The sequence below is a fragment of the Harmonia axyridis genome, chromosome 1 (genome assembly GCF_914767665.1).
Source record: "Harmonia axyridis chromosome 1, icHarAxyr1.1, whole genome shotgun sequence".
Taxonomy (NCBI): domain Eukaryota; kingdom Metazoa; phylum Arthropoda; class Insecta; order Coleoptera; family Coccinellidae; genus Harmonia; species Harmonia axyridis.
The window spans coordinates 57,755,658-57,769,588 of record NC_059501.1 but is presented as its reverse complement, the minus strand read 5'-3'; the positions used below and the strand labels follow the sequence as shown (position 1 = coordinate 57,769,588).

At 33.3% G+C, this 13,931-nt stretch overlaps 1 protein-coding gene across 2 annotated transcripts in view; it reads left to right on the top strand.

The window, feature by feature from the left end:
• The window catches only part of LOC123678590, a 290,215-nt gene that overhangs the window by 240,286 nt on the left and 35,998 nt on the right, over positions 1 to 13,931 (top strand). The window lies entirely within an intron of this gene.

Sequence of the window (13,931 nt, the reverse complement as noted above, 5' to 3'; positions counted from 1 at the left end):
CTAAATGTTTTCTTGCGATTGCTAATATAATTTTAAAAGTTTTTTGTTTATTATCATTATTGTTATTATTATTATGAATGTTACTCTCATTATTATATTGTTTTTGATTGATCTACTCATTTATTTTGCCAACGATCATATTATTAGAATGTATTCATTCGTATGTGTGAAGTTCAAAAAGTTCATAGAAAAAAAAAATATTTTCAAGAATTCGTGGGTTAATATCCGAAGTTCCATTCATAGTTAGCTTCCAACACTTGGACTTCTATATTCTACCCGCATAATACTATATTGCATCAAAACTGCAGACATTTTCACGGATTCGTTTGTCTGTAAGATGCTATCATCAATTTCGAGCCATTCTGAGGAAAATGTCTTGGCACCCGATTGTCAGATTATCGAGATTTGTGAGAAACAAATCACATATCATATGTAAATGACATCAATAGTGATCACAATTGTTATCCCTGAGGATATATATATGATTATATATCCATATCTCGAAAACTGTCCATTTTTGACCTTTGTGGCTAGGAACTTTTCTGATCAGTTCATCAAAAACTACAACATATCAAAAATTATGATATATGATTATGATTTTCCCATTCTCCCCATTACAGCTCGTGGTGCCTGGTTATGAACATTTTCGCTAACATATTTGATATTATTGGACATCAGATATATGAGGATTCAGTTATTGGTCTCTCTTAAAAAAATCTCACAATATGTCGTTTCTCGGTCATGTGAATTATTCTGGCGTCATCTTGTGGCATGAAAAGATGAATGGAAGATCTTGGATTTTGTATCTCATTTCATAGCCAATGTGGAGCAGTGTATAGAAAATTATCGATGGCGGTGCCTAATATAACCAAGGAAGATCATTTCTCAGTCGGGTTCTGGCCGCCGAACATCCAAATTCCATCAAAACCAGAAATGAGAGCTCCCCGATTGATGAGCAAAAACCCCGAAAATTGCAAAAAATTCATTTTCAAAGCTCCATATCTCGAAAACTGTCCATTTTTGAGCTTTGTGGCAAAAGACTTTTCTGATCAGTTTATCAAGAACTACAACATATCAAAAATTCAGCCAAATTCAGGAAAGCCATTTTCCATACTAAACGTGCGGGGTCCTTTTCACATTTTTTTTTATCTCAATGTGAACAGTATATCTTTGATATGTTTTACGAACGAGTTCTTGGAATACAACTATTCAAGTCCTAATAAGATGTTCAAGTAGTCAGTTATGATAAAGTATTCATTGTAATGTTCGTGTTCGGCATATTCCAAGGATTCACGGATGGTATAGCATTCTACCGATAATATGGTATAATGTGGATTCAATTTGCTGCATATTGATCTGTTTGGGTTTATTGGTGCCACTCCAGCTTCACTCTTGGTCGGATCAGTATATATTTGCTGAAATTCCGAATACCTTGTTATCGAAAATTTCCCTGAGAGCAGTTAAGATTATGCTTGGTGGTGTCGTTTCCTTATCGTGTACCAATAAATCGAAGTTGCAACATAGTGCTTTCATTATCCGGGTGGAGCATTCATTTGTTTATCTTTTATCGTTGATGGAAACTCCAGATTTATTCTACCATATCCCTTTTTATTCGCTGATCGAAGGGAAAAGATACTTTTTTTCTGTCATTAAATAAGTTGTTTAAGCGTTCCAGGTGGGCATGATTGTAAGCTGGATTAGATTTGTTCGCATTGAGAGAGGATGCAGATGTCAAGTTCAGGTATTGTCTTCTTTTTTATAGAGGTAGTTCTCCAGTTTACACTTGTAAACTCTTTACTGGATTCGTTCGGTGAGATCCAGTAGCTGTTCTCAATTCTGTATTTTGGATTACCTGGACTGCTTTCATGAGAGAGCCGTTAACAGATCCGTACGCGAGAGGTCTATAATCTATTTTTGACTGTATCAAAGATTTATAGATATACAATTAGGGTTTTCTAGACAGCTCCCCAATAACGATAAGACAGACAGAGGTTCAATCGATTTTGACATTTGAGTATCAGATTTTTAATGCATTTTCCACTCGAGCTCAGCATTCTAATGTAATTTCCAGAAATTTCATTTGTTTCACTCGTTCAATAGGCTCAGCGTATATTTTCATGCATATATTGCCATATATTGGGTTACTCCGAAAATATGATACTTTCGTTTATTTGAATTGAATATATATCCAGATGAATTTGACCATTTTTCTAGTTAGTTCAGAGCATTCTGCAAGATGTAAATAATTAAGAGATTTCATTAATTGTTCAACTTATGGATGTACAGGGTGTGCAAATTTCGATGTTTTAGCACTACAACTTTTAAACCAGAGGAGATAGACAGATAACAGAAAATGGTCAAAAACCAATTTTCGTTTATAACTCGAAAACAAAAGAAGGTGGCCAAAAATGAAAACTAGCCTTGTTAGTTTCTCAAAAAGGGAGATCGAGAATGGGGTATCAGATTTTGTCTATCTCTTCTGGTTTAAAAGTTGTAGTGCTAAAACATCGAAATTTGCCCACCCTGTAATCTCACGTTAGGGCCGGTCTGATCTAAGTAATTTACATTCATTGTTCAACCCTCATTCTGAATTTCGTTACTAGGTGCTAATTTGCACACAAAGTCAGGACAAAAATCATTTTCCAGCCCTCCTTTCCCAACTTGCACATCTAGCGAGTCTACAAAAATCAAGAAGCTTCTTAAATCAATACCTCCATGAAATGAGTTGGTAAATGAAGCCGCTTTGAGAATGACAAATCAGTTCTTATAATCAATATACTTGTGAAATGAAATCACACCAAATCGTGAATATGATAGAAGAGGTAACTCAAATCTTCCTCAGTATAAAATGAGTATTATTCAAACTTAAACGATTGATTTGATGTCAAGCGTTTAAGATACATGCAGATATTTCCATTTCGAGCAGTTCGCTGTGAGGCATAATTTTTCTCTCAAACAAATGCCAAGACGATGTTTATGTCGAGACAACTTCTGTTGAGAGACATTTCCGTGATCTTCCTACTGATACACAAGCTTAAGAATACTGAAAAATCAATGAAAACTGGGATTTTAAGCCTCTGGTCACAAATAGTTTTTTGTTTTACGTTATTGAAAGTTATTCATACAACAAACGCAATAGACATTGATATTCTTCCACCAGTTCAAAATTCGAAAACGTTCCACGAAGTGGCGAGTTTTTATAATGAACGAGTGTAAGAAGAAGCCTTTTGTATGAATTATACATTATTTTCTCTAATTCTCTGAATTTTTATTGAAATTAATGAAATAATTCTATAGATATCGTTTTTCGATTTTTGCATTGAAGAATGTTGATTGGAAGAACTGTTTTGTGTATCACAAATTTGGCAGTTAATAGATAAATTCATTACAGGAGAGTTCGAATACTAAAATATAACCATTGAATATGTATGTGACTGAGATATTCCCGCACAATTTGTCCAAAAGGTATGGCAGAATGAACGGATTTGCCTCAGAATTATACAGGGAGAATTCGGAGGAGACCGTCAGATTTTAGGAGGAAGTTTACACTGGTCAAGGCAGTTTCGAAACAATGTTTGGTTTATGGTTGGTTTATGTGACGGTAACCATGGATCTTGATTTAAACTTGATTCAAATTGATATTTAAGTTTCATGGAAAATTTTCAATTTGTTAAAACTATTTTTCATACATTCGGAAGAGCTTTGTATCATTGGACGATACAGCTTTACTATTTAGTTCAGAATATTCTCACTGCCCTGGAGCGAAATAACGATATTGTTCATCTTAAAAAAAATTTCCAGGAGAACTGGACCTGTGCCAAAAATAAATAAAAACGCTCCAGTGATGTAAACTTATGGTAGAATCTGAAGCAGGTAGCGAATTTTTGAAAACGGAACGTACAGGGTGTTATTTCAGATTTAATCTGAACTTATCATAATTCCCACCCTGTATTTTTGAAAAAGTGTTAGAATTATTGAAAGTAGACAATCATATTGTTCTACTCTGAAAATTTCATCAATATTGATCAAACCATATCAAAGTTATGAATAAAAGAAAAATCGGTCGAATCGGACAAATCACCCTGTAGACTCTCAATAAAGGCCCTCAACTATAAACCAAACATTGTTTCGAAACTGCCTTGACTAGTGCAAATTTCTCCTAAAATCTGACGGTCTCCTCCGGAATCACCCTGTATAATGGAATATTCTCATTTCGTTGTAATATTTCAAAAAATTGCTATTTGGTGAATAACAATGGGATGTCCAATGGGACACGGAACAAAAGTCATACATAATAAAATACAAGCCATGACCGGTTTCATAAAGAAATAGGAAAGACCAAATGAAAAAATTTAAATAATACAGGATAATAAAATTTAGGTAACAATCGCCACATGTTAGATAATAAAAACCTATATTTTGTGTCTGTCATACTGCTACTGCGGATCATTAGAATTTTATGTGGTAATGTGCTTTCCAGGCCCCTCTAGAAAATTCCTGTCTATGCAATGCAGATGCTTCGGCATTAATTTTGTTTTCTGGGAAATAAAGCGGATGTACCGGAAGGGGTGTGATTAACTCCGAAGGAAAATTCGGTTGACACTGTTCTGATCCCTCTGGAATTGGATACGAACGTTTTCTCGTTTATTGTGCCTCTGAAAATATACGAAGGCAAAACGTGTTATTCTCTGAAATCTGATACATAATTCAAGGCGCCATTTTGGAATTGTAAAAGGAGGTTTTCAACGTTGAATTTAGGGTATGAAAGTGCTACGTGACTTTAAGTATGCAATAGGGTGGAACAGAATTAATTTTGAAATTTTAAAATAATATCAGTTTCAATCGATGATCAGAGTTCCATCTAGAATTATAAGGTGCTCAATAATTTCTTCAATTTTTTTTTAAATAATGAGTAATTTTCATTGAATCGGAAAAGGTAAGGAATTTAATCAGAAAAAAATTGAAGTATTTGGGAATCTTGAAGCTTAGTACCACTCCTTGACTTTCACACAATAAGATAATCAGCCATATTCTAGGGAATAGGGCTGATCTTCACTTCATATCGAATAGAAATGGTATGGATCGAATAGAAATGTACCAGAATCATTTCGAATTGGTAGTCTGTAACTCAAGTAGAATTACTATAGGTAGATATCAATTACTAGGTAATAATCAGAATACCAAATTTGGGCGCGATAGAATTGAAACATTCCACTTTCTCAGATTCGGATCCAATTCGTTCGTTTCTTTTCAAGTTACAGAATTGGACTGAATTGCTTAGAAGGGAAACTACAAATGTTTTTCAAAGGCAGATTGTTTGATCGTGGAGATCGGCAGATTTTGAGTTATTAATTTGCGAATATTCCTTCAACCCTAAGTTATCCATTTTACATTCATGCGAATGCTAAATAAATTTTATTATTATTATAATATTATTAATGAAATCATAGATAGATAGACGTTTATTTGAAAAATTTTATACAATGCATATAATATAGTAACTCTAAAAAACATCACATATTTATTAATACAGGATGATTCATGAGAAGATTTTAGGAGGAGTTTTTACTAGTCAAGGCAGTTTCGAAACAATGTTTGGTTTATGGTTGGAGGCCTTTATTGAGAGTCTATTGGGTGATTTGTCTGATTCGACCGATTTTTCTTTAATTCATAACTTTGGTATGGCTTGATCAATATTGATGAAATTTTCAGTGTAGAACAATATGATTGTCTACTTCCAACATTTTTTCAAAAATACAGGGTGGGAATTATGATAAGTTCATATTGAATTTGCAGGTTAAAAAAACACCCTCTCGTAACCCATCATTAAAAAAAAAAAATAATTCTTTTCAATTCACAACTGATTTATTTTCCCTCCGTTTAAGATGTACATAAATAAAATCATAATAATAGTCGAAAGTTCAATGTAAATATTATGCATGAACAACATAAATCAAGAATTTTGCAATTCGACGATTGACGAGAGAATACTCATTTTTTTTCTTGGAAAGAACACAGTCTAGAGACATCAATGAAGATGACACTCCTATTTTATCTTCAAATTAAAATGGTTAACAATTTGATGCTTATTAGTAAAACGAATTCATAATGCTAGATGTCTAAGGCACCTATATTGTCGTGTACCGCCTTAGGCCCGGTGCACATGCCTTACAAAGTAGGGGATACCGCAATAATTTTCTATCGGATAGGCAGAAATGTGTTTGCGGGTACCTAGCCGATAGCTATCTGCATCCCATTAGCATTGCCTCATTACTCTCAACGTATTTCTGCCTAACTGGATTGAAAGCTAACATGGCGTCCCTACTACTTTACAGCTCATAATTCACCGGACCGGTTCACATTCCTACATACCTGATTTATATGGACTTATTTACTATAAGATTTACTATAAAATTTTCAAATATACTAAGATTGATTGTTTCAAAATTTGTAACGAACAAAATTATTTAATACAAGAAAAGATGAATCATAAAGCTGAAATGGCTCTACATCATGAAGAAAATTTAATATAAATATTAAAATTATGACAAAATCTCACTATCTGATATATCTTTTCGATGTACACTTGTTTGTCAACAAATATAATTCCTAATTGAAAACATATGTAAACCAAGCAAAAGAAAAATATTTTTTCCAAAATTGTACAAATTTATTATCCGTTTACTGAATATGAAAAATGGGAAAAGCTTAGACGTGCAGTGAGGAGCTTTTGAGCGCTCGCACTCTTAAAAATGGTTGTACACTTTGACAACAATTGTCAATTTAATGCACACAAATTGGTGCTGGAATAGGTACAGCGCCAAATTCACACATTCTTGTGTATCCTTGATTGTGTAGGAATTCTATAAACTTGTTTCATTTTTCACAATTTTTGTTTTTTATGTAGTACACATTATTCGTTCATTTATAAGAATAATTGTAGGAAAACGTATATCCATTTCGTGAACTTTGCTTTTTAGTTGTCATGAGACATTTCATTCAATTTTAGTTCATAATTATTACAATCATCATTGTGATGTGTAGGAGTGTAGATACTTACATAAATGGTTTGAAATGAAACATCAATGGTTTACAACTTCTGAAAGTATTGAATATTCTAAAACATAATGTCTGCTTTGGCGAGGTATCCCAACATTTCTCAGAGAATCGCAATGTTTCATTCCAGGATCCCCGATGGAGTCATCAGTTGAACAGTCCAGTGATCCCTGCGGAGCGTGGTGACTTTATCCTCGACTTTATCATAGAACAGCTGGATCATATCCCAACCAGTTCCGATTTTCTATGCGCAGCCCACGAAGCCATCTCTCCAGTCAATAAACGGCTTATAAAGAAAAGTAGAATATATGTGATTTCAGTTAATCTTTTTTTGAATTGAACAATTTTTGATTTATTTCAACCGTTGGTGCTATCATTGAAAAAAAAATTGAAGTTAAAAAGAAGAATTTATTACGTTGGGCTATTCTATAGTTTCTGAAAAACAAAACAAATTGTTCACACAAACACATTTACATGTACACATTTACCGAAAATCGAAACTTCAAAAGAGTACACAATTGTGTACGTTCATGAAATAATTTTCACAAAAGGAAGAAGTTTCGTCCTTGGAGAACACATACAATAGAAACACATAAGATTTGACCTAGATATGAACTATGATTATTATGTAATACAGGGTGAGTCTTTGAGTTGTACATATAATTTCAACAATTTCAAGATTCGTGGGGTGAAAAAAAAAATTTTTTTCCTTCACTTCCTTCAATTTTTTTTTAAAGTTGACCGTACTTTGATGGAATTTTATGTTTGGAAGAGATTTATCACTTCTATAAAAAACTATATTCCGAACATAATTTTCTTCGATTCCGTTTTGTTTGAGAGATATAACTAAAAATAACATTTTTTCATGGATTTTCAACAGCCTCATGTTCTCCTCAAATTTCATTTGGGACAATTCGTAGGCAAAAAAATTCAACAACGAATAAGTCTGAAACCTTTCAATTGAAATAAACACGCAGATCAAAATTCATCGTTATTTACTCTTCAAACTCATTCAAAACCCTTCAGCGAATAGGTTTTATATAACGACAGGAAAGCATAATTTCATAAAAATTATGAGATAAAAAAATTCATCCCGGTTTTATTTTTCCTGTGAAATCCCAGTATCATGGTAAAACCCCTGCAGTATTATACTTCGAGAATCTCGTGCAGATCAGTCCCTTGCGTTTTATGGAAATTGGAGAGTGTGGGAAATTGAATTTCCCCAAGACATTTAAAAGCCATTAAAGGAAAACTTGGAATTTCGTCTGTGAAATCTTTGTTAGACGAATGCTATTGTTCCTCTTGATAATGACATCAAGCTTCAAGATGTTTTCAATGATTAAACAATTTTATTTTGATTTCGTATTGAAAATTGCAAATTCTCCTAAAAAAATAGTATTGTTACTGTTCATAATTACATCAACCGTCAAGATGTTTTCAAGGATCAGAACAATTTAAAATTGATTTCTGATTGAAAATTGCATATTCTTCTGAAAAAAATTGTCATTTCAACGTCACATTGTTTGGGATTATCATCATTTGTCGTTTAGATTTTATTATTATTTTATGTTATTATATTATGTAATGTGTGTTCTTTAAGACCTTGATCTTTAAATAATAATAATACAAGACAGAAATATTGTTGGAATGAAATTTTTTTTTTTGATCTGGTAGATAACTTCAGGGAATTATCTTGTTCAATATGATTTCCAGCATATATAAGTACGAGTTATATAGTCCACTGTGAAGTTAATCAAAGGAAATTTATTCGAAATAAGTTCGTATACAGGGTGGCCACTTTTTCAATGGGATTGTATTGGTAACTTTTAAACCATAAGAGTTAGAAGGTCGGTCAAATGGAGAAAAAGTTGCATTCATAGAAGCATTATCAAGCAGTTCAAACAAATCGAGATTATCAGGGCCGGTTATTGAGATATCATAAGAAAAGTAAATTCTGTCATTTTGATTTTCTTTTTTTCCCACTTTATTTCAAATATTATCAAGAAATGTTACAGGAATTTTTTATTCGACAGTAAATTGTTTTCAATTTGACGTAATCAGATTTCGTATCCAACGTTTCGTGCTCTCTGGGCCACCCCCAACCTCATTTTTTTCAATACGGACCTGTATATTTTATGACACTTTTCGAAATAACTTTTGACGCTGAATTCAACGATATATCATACAATGTCATTCAAAGTTGATTTTCAGGTGATTTTGACCCTTATCCAAATTTCTGTTTTTCACGCCTATTTTTATAGAGTCAGTATAATGAAAAACAGCTTTTTAAATATAACTCATCTATTTCTTAGTACGGTCCAGAGAAATAAGTGAAGCGGAGTAAATGAAAATTCAAATCTAAAAGAAGATTACATGCTAAAAAATTATACTGTAAAAACTCGAAGAAGTAGTATTAAATTATGAATTCATGAGCATTACCTACCTACTCTGCATGACATTTAATTGAAATTCAACATTGAATAAGTTTCAAATCCCAGTCGAAATATCACCGTTGACGCTTTTCATCTGTAAACTCAATAACTTCCAATATGAGAAAGTATATTTGCTTTTGCATATTTTCCACCCCTACTCCAACTCATTTTTCTGCTCGTGAAGAAGAAATTTCAACTCATTCCATATTCAATGTTATTTCCCTCACGAATATTTCCGAGGATTCTACTGTTACTTTTTTCCGGGACGTTTTCCATATTCGATACAGTATTTTCCAATATCCTGGGCCCATCCTTCGTTTCTCTTCTATTTATAGAGGAAGCAATTTTGAAAAGGTTCACCATCGAATTATACTTGCGGCACACCTTCAATCTATTCTATCATCCTACGGGTCATCAAGAACAAAAATTGTACGACCTGAAAGTTCGTGTGAAATTTGTTTTCCGCTTGAGACCAATTCCATTTGTGAAATGAGAAAATGAAAGTTTCTTCCATAAACACATTTGGGTCTTGCACACCCCTTAAATTTTGTATTGGCAAGAAGAAATTGTTAGTTTTATGTTTCAACTTTGAGTTTCACAGAACTTTGATCAACTGATCATGACCGACTAGTTGAGTTTTGTTGAAAATCTATTATTGTGAATCTGTTAAGAGAATTAGGAGGAATTTATATCTAGTAACCTTTTTGTGATCTACCAAAGTTTGAAATCTCCTCAGCATTTTTGAGATCTTACGACTTTTTAGGATGAGTGAAACAATAATAATAAAAAAAAAAGAATAAATGAGATTTGTTTCGATATATTCTATTCATTCTATAATAATTTGAAGATTGAATGAACTCTCAGTCCATATTTTTGAAAGTACACTTATTGAAAACTCTGATTGTTACATTAGAATGCATAATACATCCCTGCATTGAATGATAATCCAGGTATGAAATGGTTACGTTTGTAGTACCTTTGTCAATTATATTTATAATGGGAACGTTCAAAAATTGACTACTCGATGCAGGAATATAACTTGCCAAAATTTTAGCAATATCCAGTTTCTCTGTGCTGCAGTTCTACATAACTTTCAGCAACAAAAGAGCTCTTCCATCCTCCATCTCATTTCAAGGATATTATATTTTCTCCTTCATTTAGCAGGTGAGTGGTAGATAATTATTTATTGTTATGCTGCTCAACTCGATTCTTCTGAATGCACCAGAACATCTGATAATTAATATTACCTGCAATTTTGTCCCAAAATTATGATCATGTCCTGCCAAAATTCAGATAAGATAAAAAGATAAGATGTGATAATATTGAGGATCTTGACATAGAGGAATTCGAAAACAGCTTGCGAGCCAAATTCTCATCATTTGGGGGAGGTTTTCATTATCTGCTTCAATATGAAAAAATCTGCGGCTGAGGCTTATCGAATGCTCTCAAATACCTATGGTGGGGCCGCTATTAGTGAAAGAACGTGGCGTGAGTAGTTTCGACGCTTCAAGAACGGTGATTTTGACGTCGAAGACCAACAATGCGGTAGAAAAGGAAGGTTGTCGAAGATGCAAAATTGGAGGCATTACTTGATCAAGACTCGTATCAAAAGCAACAAGAATTTGCAGGATCATTGGGAGTGACGCAACAAGTCATTTCTCGCCGTATTCTCTAGACGTTGTTCTCTCGGACTATTACTTGTTTCGATCAATGGCACACGATTTAGCTGATCAGCACTTCCGGTCTTATGAAGAAGTAAAAATTGTATCGATTCGAGAATCGCTTGAAATTGATCAGTTTCTTCAACTCGAGATTTGTATGCTGCCCGTAAGATGGAAGAATGTTGGGGACAGCGATAGACCATACTTTGAGTCATAAATGTATGACCAGTTTTTTACAATAAAGTCTCGAATAAGTTGTACGCTTATGAAGTTGAAAAAACATTGCAAGTATCAAATTCGTACAAGTCGCCACTGTTCAGATTAGACTCCTAATACGCTACAGCGTCTATTCCACATTCACCCAACCAGTCTTTACTTTTTACAAAATTTCATTTCGATAGATGTGATCAGATAATATAGCTTTGTCAATATAACAATACATGAATCTAATTGTTATAAATGTTGTAGTGGTGCCTATTTATATATATTTCTCCACATATTTAATTCTATTGCCATTGCGAACTGCTTATTTTGTAAAAGCCATAAAAAATACTGTTACCAGGTACCTAATTGCATTCATTCACTTACGTATCACAATCCCTGAATATAAGTAATTCATTTCATAACATCAATTCGCGAAATACAGAAAATACGTATTCAAAGGGAATGAATGTTGAATTTCCAATAACTTCAAATCGATACCGCAAATAGTCCACCGAACAGAGATCAACATGATTCCGCACCCAGATATTCGCAAATAAATATTGAACACCAAATGGTCCTTTAGATTGTGATTTAAGCTACCCCTATTAAACAGCAAATCTCAATATGGGAATATTGGAAATATTCACCAACATTTGAATCACATGCCATTCGTAGATTAGAGTTCTGAACTTTATCAAATTAATTTAACTTCGGAGACCCAAAAGAACATAACATTTCGTCCTATATTTATATTGATCAGTCACCATTACCAGAATTACTATCTAATATGTGACTTCAATGATATTTCTCTTTCATGAAAATTTATTATGAATGAGGAATATTGCCTTATTTCGAACGAATCAATTCATTTTCATTTTCTTAGAAGACAGGACAAGATAAATATTCGAAGACTCAGAATAGGACACACGAAATTAACCCACGGCCATCTGATGTCAAATGATGATGCTCCCAGTTGCGAATACTGCAGTACTCGCCAAACAGTACAGCACATTATAGTACACTGCCCCCAACACGAAGATGCTCGACGTAAATGTGGACTGAAGAATAACCTGAAGGACAATCTTAGGTCACACGATGCAGTCGAAAATACATTAAATTTTCTGAATGTTATCCAAATAGGTAGATTTTAAGAATGTTGTGAAATTGATAATACATATAATATGATAAAGATATTATAACAGTCCCTCGTGTCAATGACCATAAGTGTTGAGACACGTAAATTAAATAAATAAATTCATTTTCAGTAACAAAAATCAGTTCAGATGAATTAACAGTCAAAGCTTTCGGAGTTAAGTGGATATAAAATATTAATTACCACTAAAATAGCATTTTCATTATCTTATTTCTCGAATTCAATTCGATAAAATTGATTTAAATAAAATTTTGTTAATTTTATCGACTAGCACGTGACTGCGACCGCCAATCAGGGCAATTTGACGTCATAGCACTGAAACGTTTAGAAGATAGACAAACTAATCTTATCTAGAACTAGTTTATCTTTTAGATCGTCAGATGATATAATCAAACCGACTTGATTGTCAATATCAGCTGATATTAGTTCAGTTTGACAGACCGTTAGCACGTAGTGATCATAGATAAACTAGTTAGTTTGTCTATGGTGGTGACTTTTTCATGTAGTGAAGTTACCATAATATCGTGGAGCGTTTCAGCGGGAGTTTTGAAAACTTTTTTATTCACGTATTTTTATTGGTACTTTCTATATTTTTCCATGAAAATATTTTTTTCGTGGTTATATAGGGCTTATCTATAAATTAAAAGCAATTTCAAAATATAGGCAACATCCCTATTAGAGAGGAGTGTTTTAATATTTTCATTTACTTTCACTATTATTATATATTATTTTCAAACGACAATCAGGGCCACAGAAGGAGACCTTGCAATTTCAGAACGAGTAATTTTTTCAATGACATAATGATGCTCTGAGTTAACATAGAACTGAACGCTCGCAGGTTTCTCTCGTAGTTCTGAAATAATCACGGAAATAGTTCAAACGTGCATAATATTACAGAATTCGTTGTTGCATTTTGCCTACTACCCAACCCTTGTGTGTGGGTACCCTTCCCCTTCCCTAAAATTTCAATTCTCCAAGTCCTTCCATTCGACTGACGTGCGGAATTGTATACCGGGTGTACACTTTTGAAGCGGCCTAACTTCAAGGTGAGATCATACAAGTAATTTGCAACAAAAAATGTTAAACTGTGTTATTATTCCTGTTGAATAGGGTTTGGCAATTCATCTTTTAAAACTAAAACAACGCTTTTTAATGTGGAAATTCACTTTGGAAAAAATTAATCTTTTCGCAAAGTTCATAGAACACTTCGACCATTTTACCTTCATCATAATGGGCCAAGTGAGCATTTATTGATCGTTTTCGCACTAATGTAACTCTTCTACATTCAAAACCATTATCACCGTCCTCTTCCACCTTACCCTCAGAGGCTGCAGGCTCGGGAGAGATCTAAAAGTGGCGTCACCAATGCCAGAAATCATATTAGAAAAAATGCCATGAAATTTTCACCAGATTATGAAAATGAAG